We start from the raw sequence: 14,696 nt of genomic DNA on the forward strand, positions 1-14,696 counted from the left end.
TGCTTCCGAATTTAATACAAAAGGCACAATGCCGACTTAGTACAAGACGACTGACACTCTAAATCTCTATGATTTGAACCCCTCCTGTGAGTCCAGTTTTAGATTCCGATGCTTCACTACAGGTTTACTGTATCCCTTGGACCTCCTAATTGACGATGAAACACAGAAATTGCATCCGAATTTAATACAAAAGGCACAATGCCGACTTAAGTACAAGAGGACTGACACTCTAACTTTCTATGATTTGAACCTCTCCAGTGAAGTCGAATTTTAGATTCCGATGCTTCACTTCAGGTTTACCGTATCCCTTGGACCTTCTTATTGACGATGAAACACAGAAATTGCATCCGAATTTAATACAAAAGGCACAATGCCGTCTTAAGTACAAAAGGACTGACACTCTAACTCTCTATGATTTGAACTTCTCCTGTGAGTCCAGTTTTAGATACCTATGCTTCACTTCAGGTTTATTGTATCCCTTGGACCTTCTTATTGACGATGAAACACAGAAATTGCATCCGAATTTAATACAAAAGGCACAATGCCGACTTAAATACAAGAGTACTGACACCCTAACTCTCTATGATTTGGACCTCTCCTGTGAGTCTAGTTGTAGATTCCGATGCTTCACTACAGGTTTACTGTATCCCTTGGACCTTCTTATTGACGATGAAACACAGAAATTGTATCTGAATGTAATACAAAATGCACGTTGCCGACTTAAGTAAATGAGGACTGACACTCTAACTCTCAATGATTTGAACCTCTCCTGTGAGTCCAGTTTGAGATTCCAATGCTTCACTATAGGTTTACTGTATCCCTTGGACCTTCTTACTGACGCTGAAACACGGAAATTGCATCCGAATTTAATACAAAAGGCACAATGCCGACTTAATTCAAGAGGATTAACACTCTAACTTTGTATGATTTTAACCTCTCCTGTGAGTCCAGTTTTAGATTCCGATGCTTCACTTCAGGTTTACTGTATCCCTTGGACCTTCTTATTGACGATGAAACACAGAAATTGCATCCGAATTTAATACAAAAAGCAAAATGCCGACTTAAGTAAAAGAGGGCTGACACTCTAACTCTCTATGATTTGAACCTCTCCTCTGAGTCCACTTTTAGATTGCGATGCTTCACTTCAGGTTTACTGTATCACATGGACGTTCTTATTGACGATGACACACAGAAATTGCATCCGAATTTAATACAAAAGGCACAATGCCGTCTTAAGTACAAAAGGACTGACACTCTAACTCTCTAAGATTTGAACCTCTCCTGTGAATCCAGTTGTAGATTCCGATGCTTCACTTCAGGTTTACTGTATCCCTTGGACCTTCTTATTGCCGATGAAACACAGAAATTGCATCCGAATTTAATACAATATGCACAATGGTGACTTAAGTACAAGAGGACTGACACTCTAACTTTCTATAATTTGAACCTCTCCTGTGAGTCCATTTTTAGATTCCGATGCTTCACTTCTGGTGTACTGTATCCCTGGGACCTTCTTACTGATGATGAAACACAGATATTGCGTCCGAATTCAATAAAACAGACACAATGCCGACTTAAGTACAAAAGGAATGACACTCTAACTCTCTATGATTTGAACCTCTCATGTGAGTCCAGTTATAGATTCCGATGTTTCACTTCAGGTTTACTGTATCACTTGGACCTTCTTATTGACGATGAGACACAGAAATTGCTTCCGAATTTAATACAAAAGGCACAATGCCGACTTAGTACAAGAAGACTGACACTCTAAATCTCTATGATTTGAACCCCTCCTGTGACTCCAGTTTTAGATTCCGATGCTTCACTACAGGTTTACTGTATCCCTTGGACCTTCTAATTGACGATGAAACACAGAAATTGCATCCGAATTTAATACAAAAGGCACAATGCCGTCTTAAGTACAAGAGGACTGACTTTCTAACTTTCTATGATTTGAACCTCTCCTGTGAGTCCAGTTATAGATTCCGATGTTTCACTTCAGGTTTACTGTATCACTTGGACCTTCTTATTGACGATGAGACACAGAAATTGCTTCCGAATTTAATACAAAAGGCACAATGCCGACTTAGTACAAGAAGACTGACACTCTAAATCTCTATGATTTGAACCCCTCCTGTGAGTCCAGTTTTTGATTCCGATGCTTCACAACAGGTTTACTGTATCCCTTGGACCTTCTAATTGACGATGAAACACAGAAATTGCATCCGAATTTAATACAAAAGGCACAATGCCGACTTAAGTACAAGAGGACTGGCACACTAACTTTCTCTGATTTTTACCTCTGCTCTGAGTCCAGTTTTAGATTCCGATGCTTCACTTCAGGTTTACTGTATCCCTTGGACTTTCTTATTGACGATGAAACACAGACATTGCATCCGAATTTAATACAAAAAGCACAATGCTGACTTAAGTACAAGAGGACTGACACTCTAACTCTCTATGATTAGAACCTCTCCTGTGAATCCAGTTTTAGATTCCGATGCTTCACTTCAGGTTTACTGTATCCCTTGGACCTTCTTATTGTCGATGAAACACAGAAATTGCATCCGAATTTAATACAATATGCACAATGATGACTTAAGTACAAGAGGACTGACACTCTAACTTTCTATAATTTGAACCTCTCCTGTGAGTCCAGTTTTAGATTCCGATGCTTCACTTCTGGTGTACTGTATCCCTGGGACCTTCCTACTGACGATGAAACACAGATATTGCGTCCGAATTCAATAAAACAGACACAATGCCGACTTAAGTACAAAAGGAATGACACTCTCACTCTCTATGATTTGAACCTCTCCTGTGAGTCCAGTTTTAGATTCCGATGCTTCACTTCAGGTTTACTGTATCACTTGGACCTTCTCATTGTCGATGAAAGACAGAAATTGCATTCGAATTTAATACAAAAGGCACAATGCCGTCTTAAGTACAAGAGGACTGACACTCTTACTTTCTAAGATTTGAACCTCTCCTGTGAGTCCAGTTTTAGATTCCGATGCCTCACTTCTGGTTTACTGTATCCCTTGGACCTTCTAATTGACGATGAATCACAGAAATTGTATCCAAATTTAATACAAAGGCACAATGCCGACATAAGTACAAGAGGACTGACACTGCAACTCTCTATGTTTTGAACCTCTCCTGTGAGGCCAGTTTTAGAATCCGATGCTTTATTTCAGGTTTACTGTATCCCTTGGACCGTCTTATTGACGATGAAACCCAGAAATTGCATCCGAATTTAATACAAAAGGCACAATGCCGACTTAAGTAAAAGAGTACTGACACTCTAACTCTCTGTGATTTGAACCTCTCCAGTGAGTCCAGTTTTATTTTCCGACGCTTCACTTCAGGTTTACTGTATCCCTTGGACCTTCTTATTGACGATGAAACACGTAAATTGTATCTGAATTTAATACAAAATGCACGATGCCGACTGAAGTAAAAGAGGACTGACACTCTAACTCTCTTAGATTTGAACCTCTCCTGTGAGTCCAGTTTGAGATTCCGATGCTTCACTATAGGTTTAATGTATCCCTTGGACCTTCTTACTGACGATGAAACACGGAAATTGCATCCGAATTTAATACAAAAGGCACAATGCCGACTTAATTCAAGAGGATTAACACTCTTACGTTCTATGATTTGAACCCCTAATGTGAGTCCAGTTTTAGATTCCGATGCTTCACTTCAGGTTTACTGTATCCCTTGGACCTTCTTATGGACGATGAAACACATAAATTGCATCCGAATTGAATACAGAACGCACAATGCCGACTTATGTACAAGAGGGCTGACACTCTAATTTTCTATGATTTGAACCTCTCCTGTGAGTCCAGTTTTAGATTCCGATGCTTCACTTCAGGTTTACTGTATCCCTTGGACCTTCTTAATCACGATGAAACACAGAAAGTGCATCCGAATTTAATACAAAACGCCCAATGCTGACTTAAGTACAAGAGGACTGACACTATAACTTTCTATGATTTGAAACTCTCCCGTGAGTCCAGTTTTAGATTCCGAAGCTTCACTTCAGGTTTACTGTATACCTTGGACCTTCTTATTGACGATGAAACACAGAAATTGCATCCGAATTTAATACAAAAGGCACAATGCCGACTTAAGTACAAGAGGACTGACACACTAACTTTCTCTGATTTTTACCTCTCCTCTGAGTCCAGTTTTAGATTCCGATGCTTCACTTCAGGTATACTGTATCCCTTGGACTTTCTTATTGACGATGAAACACAGACATGGCATCCGAATTTAATACAAAAGGCACAATGCTGACTTAAGTACAAGAGGACTGACACTCTAACTTTCTATAATTTGAACCTCTCCTGTGAGTCCAGTTTTAGATTCCGATGCTTCACTTCTGGTGTACTGTATCCCTGGGACCTTCTTACTGACGATGAAACACAGATATTGCGTCCGAATTCAATAAAACAGACACAATGCCGACTTAAGTACAAAAGGAATGACACTCTAACCCTCTAAGATTTGAACCTCTCCTGTGAGTCCAGTTATAGATTCCGATGTTTCACTTCAGGTTTACTGTATCCCTTGGACCTTCTTACTGACGATGAGACACAGAAATTGCTTCCAAATTTAATACAAAGGGCACAATGCCGACTTAGTACAAGAAGACTGACACTCTAAATCTCTATGATTTGAACCCCTCCTGTGAGTCCAGTTTTAGATTCCGATGCTTCACTACAGGTTTACTGTATCCCTTGGACCTCCTAATTGACGATGAAACACAGAAATTGCATCCGAATTTAATACAAAAGGCACAATGCCGACTTAAGTACAAGAGGACTGACACTCTAACTTTCTATGATTTGAACCCTTCCAGTGAGTCGAATTTTAGATTCCGATGCTTCACTTCAGGTTTACCGTATCCCTTGGACCTTCTTATTGACGATGAAACACAGAAATTGCATCCGAATTTAATACAAAAGGCACAATGCCGTCTTAAGTACAAAAGGACTGACACTCTAACTCTCTATGATTTGAACTTCTCCTGTGAGTCCAGTTTTAGATACCTATGCTTCTCTTCAGGTTTATTGTATCCCTTGGACCTTCTTATTGACGATGAAACACAGAAATTGCATCCGAATTTAATACAAAAGGCACAATGCCGACTTAAATACAAGAGTACTGACACCCTAACTCTCTATGATTAGGACCTCTCCTGTGAGTCTAGTTGTAGATTCCGATGCTTCACTACAGGTTTACTGTATCCCTTGGACCTTCTTATTGACGATGAAACACAGAAATTGTATCTGAATGTAATACAAAATGCACGTTGCCGACTTAAGTAAAAGAGGACTGACACTCTAACTCTCAATGATTTGAACCTCTCCTGTGAGTCCAGTTTGAGATTCCAATGCTTCACTATAGGTTTACTGTATCCCTTGGACCTTCTTACTGACGCTGAAACACGGAAATTGCATCCGAATTTAATACAAAAGGCACAATGCCGACTTAATTCAAGAGGATTAACACTCTAACTTTGTATGATTTTAACCTCTCCTGTGAGTCCAGTTTTAGATTCCGATGCTTCACTTCAGGTTTACTGTATCCCTTGGAACTTCTTATTGACGATGAAACACAGAAATTGCATCCGAATTTAATACAAAAAGCAAAATGCCGACTTAAGTAAAAGAGGGCTGACACTCTAACTCTCTATGATTTGAACCTCTCCTCTGAGTCCACTTTTAGATTGCGATGCTTCACTTCAGGTTTATTGTATCCCTTGGACCTTCTTATTGACGATGAAACACAGAAATTGCATCCGAATTTAATACAAAAGGCACAATGCCGACTTAAATACAAGAGTACCGACACCCTAACTCTCTATGATTTTACCTCACCTGTGATTCCAGTTGTAGATTCCGATGCTTCACTAGAGGTTTACTGTATCCCTTGGACCTTCTTATTGACGATGATACACAGAAATTGCATCCGAATTTAATACAAAAGGCACAATGCCGTCTTACGTACAAAAGGACAGTCACTCTAACTCTTTATGAGTTGAACCTCTCCTGTGAGTCCAGTTTTAGATTACGATGCTTCACTTCAGGTTGACTGTATCCCTTGGACCTTCTTATTGACGATGAAACGCAGGAATTGCATCCGAATTTAATACAAAAGGCACAATGCCCACTTAAATAATAGAGTACTGACACTCTAACTCTCTATGATTTGAACCTCTCCTGTGAGTCCAGTTTTAGATTCCGATGCTTCACTTCAGGTTTACTGTATCCCTTGGACCGTCTTATTGACGATGAAACCCAGAAATTGCATCTGAATTTAATACAAAAGGCACAATGACGACTTAAGTAAAAGAGTACTGACACTCTAACTCTCTATGATTTGAACCTGCACTGTGAGTCCAGTTTTAGATTCCGATGCTTCACTATAGGTTTACTGTATCCCTTGGACCTTCTTATTGACGATGAAACACAGAAATTGCATCCGAATTTAATACAAATGGCACAATGCCGACTTAAGTACAAGAGGACTGACACTCTTACTCTCTTTGATTTGAACCACTCGTGTGAGTCCAGTTTTATTTTCCGATGCTCCACTTCAGGTTTACTGTATCCCTTGGACCTTCTTATTGACGATGAAACACAGAAATTGTATCTGAATTTAATACAAATTGCACGATGCCAACTTAAGTAAAAGAGGACTGACACTCTAACTCTCTATGATTTGAACCTCTCGTGTGAGTCCAGTTTGAGATTCCGAAGCTTCACTATAGGATTACTGCATCCCTTGGACCTTCTTACTGACGCTGAAGCACGGAAACTGCATCCGAATTTAATACAAAAGGCACAATGCCGACTTAATTCAAGAGGATTAACACTCTAACTTTGTATGATTTTAACATCTCCTGAGAGTCCAGTTTTGATTCCGATGCTTCACTTCAGGTTACTGTATCCGTTGGACCTTGTTATTGACGATGAAACACAGAAATTGCATCCAAATTTAATACAAAAAGCACAATGCCGACTTAAGTAAATGAGGTCTGACACTCTAACTCTCTATGATTTGAACCTCTCCTGTGAGTCCAGTTTTAGATTCCGATGCTTCACTTCAGGTTTACTGTATCCCTTGGACCTTCTTATTGACAGAGGACACACAGAAATTGCATCCGAATTTAATACAAAAGGCACAATGCCGTCTTAAGTACAAAAGGACTGACACTCTAACACTCTATGATTTGAACCTCTAGTGTGAGTCCAGTTTTAGATTCCGATGCTTCACTTCAGGTTTATTGTATCCCTTGGACCTTCTTATTGACGATGAAACACAGAAATTGCATCCGAATTTAATACAAAAGGCACAATGCCGACTTAAAAACAAGAGTACCGACACCCTAACTCTCTATGATTTTACCTCTCCTGTGATTCCAGTTGTAGATTCCGATGCTTCACTAGAGGTTTACTGTATCCCTTGGACCTTGTTATTGACGATGACACACAGAAATTGCATCCGAATTTAATACAAAAGGCACAATGCCGTCTTACGTACAAAAGGACAGTCATTCTAACTCTCTATGCGTTGAACCTCTCTTGTGAGTCCAGTTTTAGATTACGATGCTTCTCTTCAGGTTTACTGTATCCCTTGGACCTTCTTATTGACGATGAAACGCAGAAATTGCATCCGAATTTAATACAAAAGGCACAATGCCGACTTAAATACAAGAGTACTGACACTCTAACTCTCTATGGTTTGAACCTCTCCCGTGAGTCCAGTTTTAGATTCCGATGCTTCACTTCAGGTTTATTGTATCCCTTGGACCTTCTTATTGACGATGAAACACAGAAATTGCATCCGAATTTAATACAAAAGGCACAATGCCGTCTTAAGTACAAAAGGAGTGACACTCTAACACTCTATGATTTGAACCTCTAGTGTGAGTCCAGTTTTAGATTCCGATGCTTCACTTCAGGTTTATTGTATCCCTTGGACCTTCTTATTGACGATGAAACACAGAAATTGCATCCGAATTTAATACAAAAGGCACAATGCCGACTTAAATCCAAGAGTACCGACACCCTAACTCTCTATGATTTGAACCTCTCCTGTGAGTCCAGTTTTAGATTCCGATGCTTCACTTCAGGTTTACTGTATCCCTTGGAACTTGTTATTGACGATGAAACACAGAAATTGCATCCGAATGTAATACAAATTGCACAATGCCGACTTACGTACAAGAGGACTGACACTCTAACTTTCTATGATTTGAACCTCTCCTGTGAGTCCAGTTTTAGATTCCGATGCCTCACTTCTGGTTTACTGTATCCCTTGGACCTTCTTATTGACGATGAAACACAGAAATTGCATCCGAATTTAATACAAAAGGCACAATGCCGACTTAAATACAAGAGTACTGACACTCTAACTTTCTATGATTTGAACCTCTCCTGTGAGTCCAGTTTTATTTTCCGATGCTGCACTTCAGGTTTACTGTATCCCTTGGACCTTCTTATTGACGATGAAACACAGAAATTGTATCTGAATTTAATACAAAATGCACGATGCCGACTTAAGTAAAAGAGGACTGACACTCTAACTCTCCATGATTTGAACCTCTCCTGTGAGTCCAGTTTTAGATTACGATGCTTCACTTCAGGTTTACTGTATCCCTTGGACCTTCTTATTGACGAAGAAACACAGAAATTGCATCCGAATTTAATACAAAAGGCACAATGCCGACTTAAATACAAGAGAACTGACACTCTAACTCTCTATGTTTTGAACCTCTCCTGTGAGTCCAGTTTTAGATTCCGATGCTTCACTTGAGGTTTACTGTATCCCTTGGACCGTCTTATTGACGATGAAACACACAAATTGCATCTGAATTTAATACAAGAGGCACAATGCCGATTTAAGTAAAAGAGGACTGACACTCTAAGTCTCTATGATATGAACCGCTCCTGTGAGGCCAGTTTTAGATTCCGATGCTTCACTTCAGGTTTAGTGTATCCCTTGGACCGTCTTATTGACGATGAAACCCAGAAATTGCATCTGAATTAAGTACAAAAGGCACAATACCGACTTAAGTAAAAGTGTACTGACACTCCAACTCTCTATGATTTGAACCTTCCTGTGAGTCCAGTTTTAGATTCCGATGCTTCAGTATAGGTTTACTGTATCCCTTGGACTTTCCTACTGACCATGAAACACGGAAATTGCATCCTAATTTAATACAAAAGGCATGATGCCGACTTAAGTATAAGAGGACTGACACTCTAACTCTCTATGATTTGAACCCCTCCTGTGAGTCCAGTTTGAGATTCCGAGGCTTCACTATAGGTTTACTGTATCCCTTGGACCTTCTTACTGACCATGAAACACGGAAATTGCATCCAAATTTAATACAAAAGGCACAATGCCGACTTATTTGAAGAGGATTAACACTCTAACTTTCTATGATTTGAACCTCTCCTGTGAGTCCAGTTTTAGATTCCGATGCTTCACTATAGGTTTACTGTATCCCTTGGACCTTCTTATTGACGATGAAACACAGAAATTGTATCTGAATTTAATACAAAATGCACGATGCCGACTTAAGTAAAAGAGGACTGACACTCTAATTCTCTATGATTTGAACCTCTCCTGTGAGTCCAGTTTGAGATTCCGATGCTTCACTATAGATTTACTGTATCCCTTGGACCTTCTTACTGACGCTGAAATACAGAAATTGCATCCGAATTTAATACAAAAGGCACAATGCCGACTTAATTCAAGAGCATTAACACTCTAACTTTGTATGATTTGAACCTCTCCTGTGAGTCCAGTTTTAGATTCCGATGCTTCACTTCAGGTTTACTGTATCCCTTGGACCTTCTTATTGACGATGAAACACAGTAATTGCATCCGAATTTAAAACAAAAAGCACAATGCCGACTTAAGTAAAAGAGGGCTGATACTCTAACTCTCTATGATTTGAACCTCTCCTGTGAGTCCAGTTTTAGATTCCGATGCTTCACTTCAGGTTTACTCTATCCCTTGGACTTTCTTACTGACCATGAAACACGGAAATTGCATCCTAATTTAATACAAAAGGCATGATGCCGACTTAAGTAAAAGAGGACTGACACTCTAACTCTCTATGATTTGAACCCCTCCTGTGAGTCCAGTTTGAGATTCCGAGGCTTCACTATAGGTTTACTGTATCCCTTGGACCTTCTTACTGACCATGAAACACAGAAATTGCATCCGAATTTAATACAAAAGGCACAATGCCGACTTAATTGAAGAGGATTAACACTCTAACTTTCTATGATTTGAACCTCTCCTGAGAGTCCAGTTTTGATTCCGATGCTTCACTTCAGGTTACTGTATCCCTTGGACCTTCTTATTGACGATGAAACACAGAAATTGCATCCAAATTTAATACAAAAGGCACAATGCCGTCTTACGTACAAAAGGACAGTCACTCTAACTCTCTATGAGTTGAACCTCTCCTGTGAGTCCAGTTTTAGATTACGATGCTTCTCTTCAGGTTTACTGTATCCCTTGGACCTTCTTATTGACGATGAAACGCAGAAATTGCATCCGAATTTAATACAAAAGGCACAATGAAGACTTAAATTCAAGAGTACTGACACTCTAACTCTCTATGAATTGAACCTCTCCCGTGAGTCCAGTTTTAGATTCCGATGCTTCACTTCAGGTTTACTGTATCCCTTGGACCTTCTTATTGACAGAGGACACACAGAAATTGCATCCGAATTTAATACAAAATGCACAATGCTGTTTCAAGTACAAAAGGACTGACACTCTAACACTCTATGATTTGAACCTCTTGTGTGAGTCCAGTTTTAGATTCCGATGCTTCACTTGAGGTTTATTGTATCCCTTGGACCTTCTCATTGACGATGAAACACAGAAATTGCATCCGAATTTAATACAAAAGGCACAATGCCGACTTAAATACAAGAGTACCGACACCCTAACTCTCTATGATTTTACCTCTCCTGTGATTCCAGTTGTAGATTCCGATGCTTCACTAGAGGTTTACTGTATCCCTTGGACCTTGTTATTGACGATGACACACAGAAATTGCATCCGAATTTAATACAAAAGGCACAATGCCGTCTTACGTACAAAAGGACAGTCACTCTAACTCTCTATGAGTTGAACCTCTCCTGTGAGTCCAGTTTTAGATTACGATGCTTCTCTTCAGGTTTACTGTATCCCTTGGACCTTCTTATTGACGATGAAACGCAGAAATTGCATCCGAATTTAATACAAAAGGCACAATGCCGACTTAAATTCAAGAGTAATGACACTCTAACTCTCTATGAATTGAACCTCTCCCGTGAGTCCAGTTTTAGATTCCGATGCTTCACTTCAGGTTTATTGTATCCCTTGGACCTTCTTATTGACGATGAAACACAGAAATTGCATCCGAATTTAATACAAAAGGCACAATGCCGACTTAAATACAAGAGTACCGACACCCTAACTCTCTATGATTTCACCTCTCCTGTGAGTCCAGTTTTAGATTACGATGTTTCACTTCAGGTTTACTGTATCCCTTAGACCTTCTTATTGACGATGAAACGCAGAAATTGCATCCGAATTTAATACAAAAGGCACAATGCCTTCTTAAGTACAAGAGGACTGACACTCTTACTCTCTATGATTTGAACCTCTCGTGTGAGTCCAGTTTTATTTTCCGATGCTCCACTTCAGGTTTACTGTATCCCTTGGACCTTCTTATTGACGATGAATCACAGAAATTGCATCCGAATTTAATACAAAAGGCACAATGCCGACTTAAATACAAGAGTACCGACACCCTAACTCTCTATGATTTGAACCTCTCCTGTGAGTCCAGTTGTAGATTCCGAATCTTCACTACATGTTTACTGTATCCCTTGGACCTTCTTATTGACGATGATACACAGAAATTGCATCCGAATTTAATACAAAAGGCACAATGCCGTCTTACGTACAAAAGGACTGACACTCTAACTCTCTTAGATTTGAACCTCTCCTGTGAGTCCAGTTTTAGATTACGATGCTTCACTTCAGGTTTACTGTATCCCTTGGACCTTCTTATTGACGAAGAAACACAGAAATTGCATCCGAATTTAATACAAAAGCACAATGCCGACTTAAATACAAGAGAACTGACACTCTAACTCTCTATGTTTTGAACCTCTCCTATGAGTCCAGTTTTAGATTCCGATGCTTCACTTCAGGTTTACTGTATCCCTTGGACCGGCTTATTGACGATGAAACACACAAATTGCATCTGAATTTAATACAAGAGGCACAATGCCGATTTAAGTATAAGAGGACTGACACTCTAAGTCTCTATGATTTGAACCTCTCCTGTGAGTCCAGTTTTGATTCCGATGCTTCACCTTAGGTATACTGTATCCCTTGGACTTTCTTATTGAAGATGAAACACGGAAATTGCTTGTGAATTTGATACAAAAGGCACAATGCTGACTTAACTACAAGAGGACCTACACTCTAACTTCCTATGATTTGAACCTCTCCTGTGAGTCCAGTTTTAGATTCCGATGCCTCACTTCTGGTTTACTGTATCCCTTGGACCTTCTTATTGACGATGAAATACAGAAATTGCATCCAAATTTAATACAAAAGGCACAATGCCGACTTAAGTACAAAAGGACCGACACTCTAACTCTCTATGATATGAACCGCTCCTGTGAGGCCAGTTTTAGATTCCGATGCTTCACTTCAGGTTTGCTGTATCCCTTGGACCGTCTTATTGACGATGAAACCCAGAAATTGCATCTGAATTAAGTACAAAAAGCACAATGCCGACTTAAGTAAAAGTGTACTGACACTCTAACTCTCTATGATTTGAACCTCTCCTGTGAGTCCAGTTTTAGATTCCGATGCTTCACTATAGGTTTATTGTATCCCTTGGACTTTCTTACTGACCATGAAACACGGAAATTGCATCCTAATTTAATACAAAAGGCATGATGCCGACTTAAGTAAAAGAGGACTGACACTCTAACTCTCTATGATTTGAACCCCTCCTGTGAGTCCAGTTTGAGATTCCGAGGCTTCACTATAGGTTTACTGTATCCCTTGGACCTTCTTACTGACCATGAAACACGGAAATTGCATCCGAATTTAATACAAAAGGCACAATGCCGACTTATTTGAAGAGGATTAACACTCTAACTTTCTATGATTTGAACCTCTCCTGTGAGTCCAGTTTTAGATTCCGATGCTTCACTATAGGTTTACTGTATCCCTTGGACCTTCTTATTGACGATGAAACACAGAAATTGTATCTGAATTTAATACAAAATGCACGATGCCGACTTAAGTAAAAGAGGACTGACACTCTAATTCTCTATGATTTGAACCTCTCCTGTGAGTCCAGTTTGAGATTCCGATGCTTCACTATAGGTTTACTGTATCCCTTGGACCTTCTTACTGACGCTGAAATACAGAAATTGCATCCGAATTTAATACAAAAGGCACAATGCCGACTTAATTCAAGAGGATTAACACTCTAACTTTGTATGATTTGAACCTCTCCAGTGAGTCCAGTTTTAGATTGCGATGTTCACTTCAGGTTTACTGTATCCCTTGGACCTTCTTATTGACGATGAAACACAGTAATTGCATCCGAATTTAAAACAAAAAGCACAATGCCGACTTAAGTAAAAGAGGGCTGACACTCTAACTCTCTATGATTTGAACCTCTCCTTTGAGTCCAGTTTTAGATTCCGATGCTTCACGTCAGGTTTACTCTATCCCTTGGACTTTCTTACTGACCATGAAACACGGAAATTGCATCCTAATTTAATACAAAAGGCATGATGCCGACTTAAGTAAAAGAGGACTGACACTCTAACTCTCTATGATTTGAACCCCTCCTGTGAGTCCAGTTTGAGATTCCGAGGCTTCACTATAGGTTTACTGTATCCCTTGGACCTTCTTACTGACCATGAAACACAGAAATTGCATCCGAATTTAATACAAAAGGCACAATGCCGACTTAATTGAAGAGGATTAACACTCTAACTTTCTATGATTTGAACCTCTCCTGAGAGTGCAGTTTTGATTCCGATGCTTCACTTCAGGTTACTGTATCCCTTGGACCTTCTTATTGAAGATGAAACACAGAAATTGCATCCAAATTTAATACAAAAAGCACAATGCTGACTTAAGTAAAAGAGGGCTGACACTCTAACTCTCTATGATTTGAACCTCTCGTGTGAGTCCAGTTTTAGATTCCGATGCTTCACTTCAGGTTTACTGTATCCCTTGGACCTTCTTATTGACAGAGGACACACAGAAATTGCATCCGAATTTAATACAAAAGGCACAATGCTGTCTTAAGTACAAAAGGACTGACACTCTAACACTCTATGATTTGAACCTCTTGTGTGAGTCTAGTTTTAGATTCCGATGCTTCACTTCAGGTTTATTGTATCCCTTGGACCTTCTCATTGACGATGAAACACAGAAATTGCATCCGAATTTAATACAAAAGGCACAATGCCGACTTAAATACAAGAGTACCGACACCCTAACTCTCTATGATTTTACCTCTCCTGTGATTCCAGTTGTAGATTCCGATGCTTCACTAGAGGTTTACTGTATCCCTTGGACCTTGTTATTGACGATGACACGCAGAAATTGCATCCGAATTTAAT

Source organism: Schistocerca americana, chromosome 6 (genome assembly GCF_021461395.2).
Source record: "Schistocerca americana isolate TAMUIC-IGC-003095 chromosome 6, iqSchAmer2.1, whole genome shotgun sequence".
Lineage (NCBI taxonomy): Eukaryota > Metazoa > Arthropoda > Insecta > Orthoptera > Acrididae > Schistocerca > Schistocerca americana.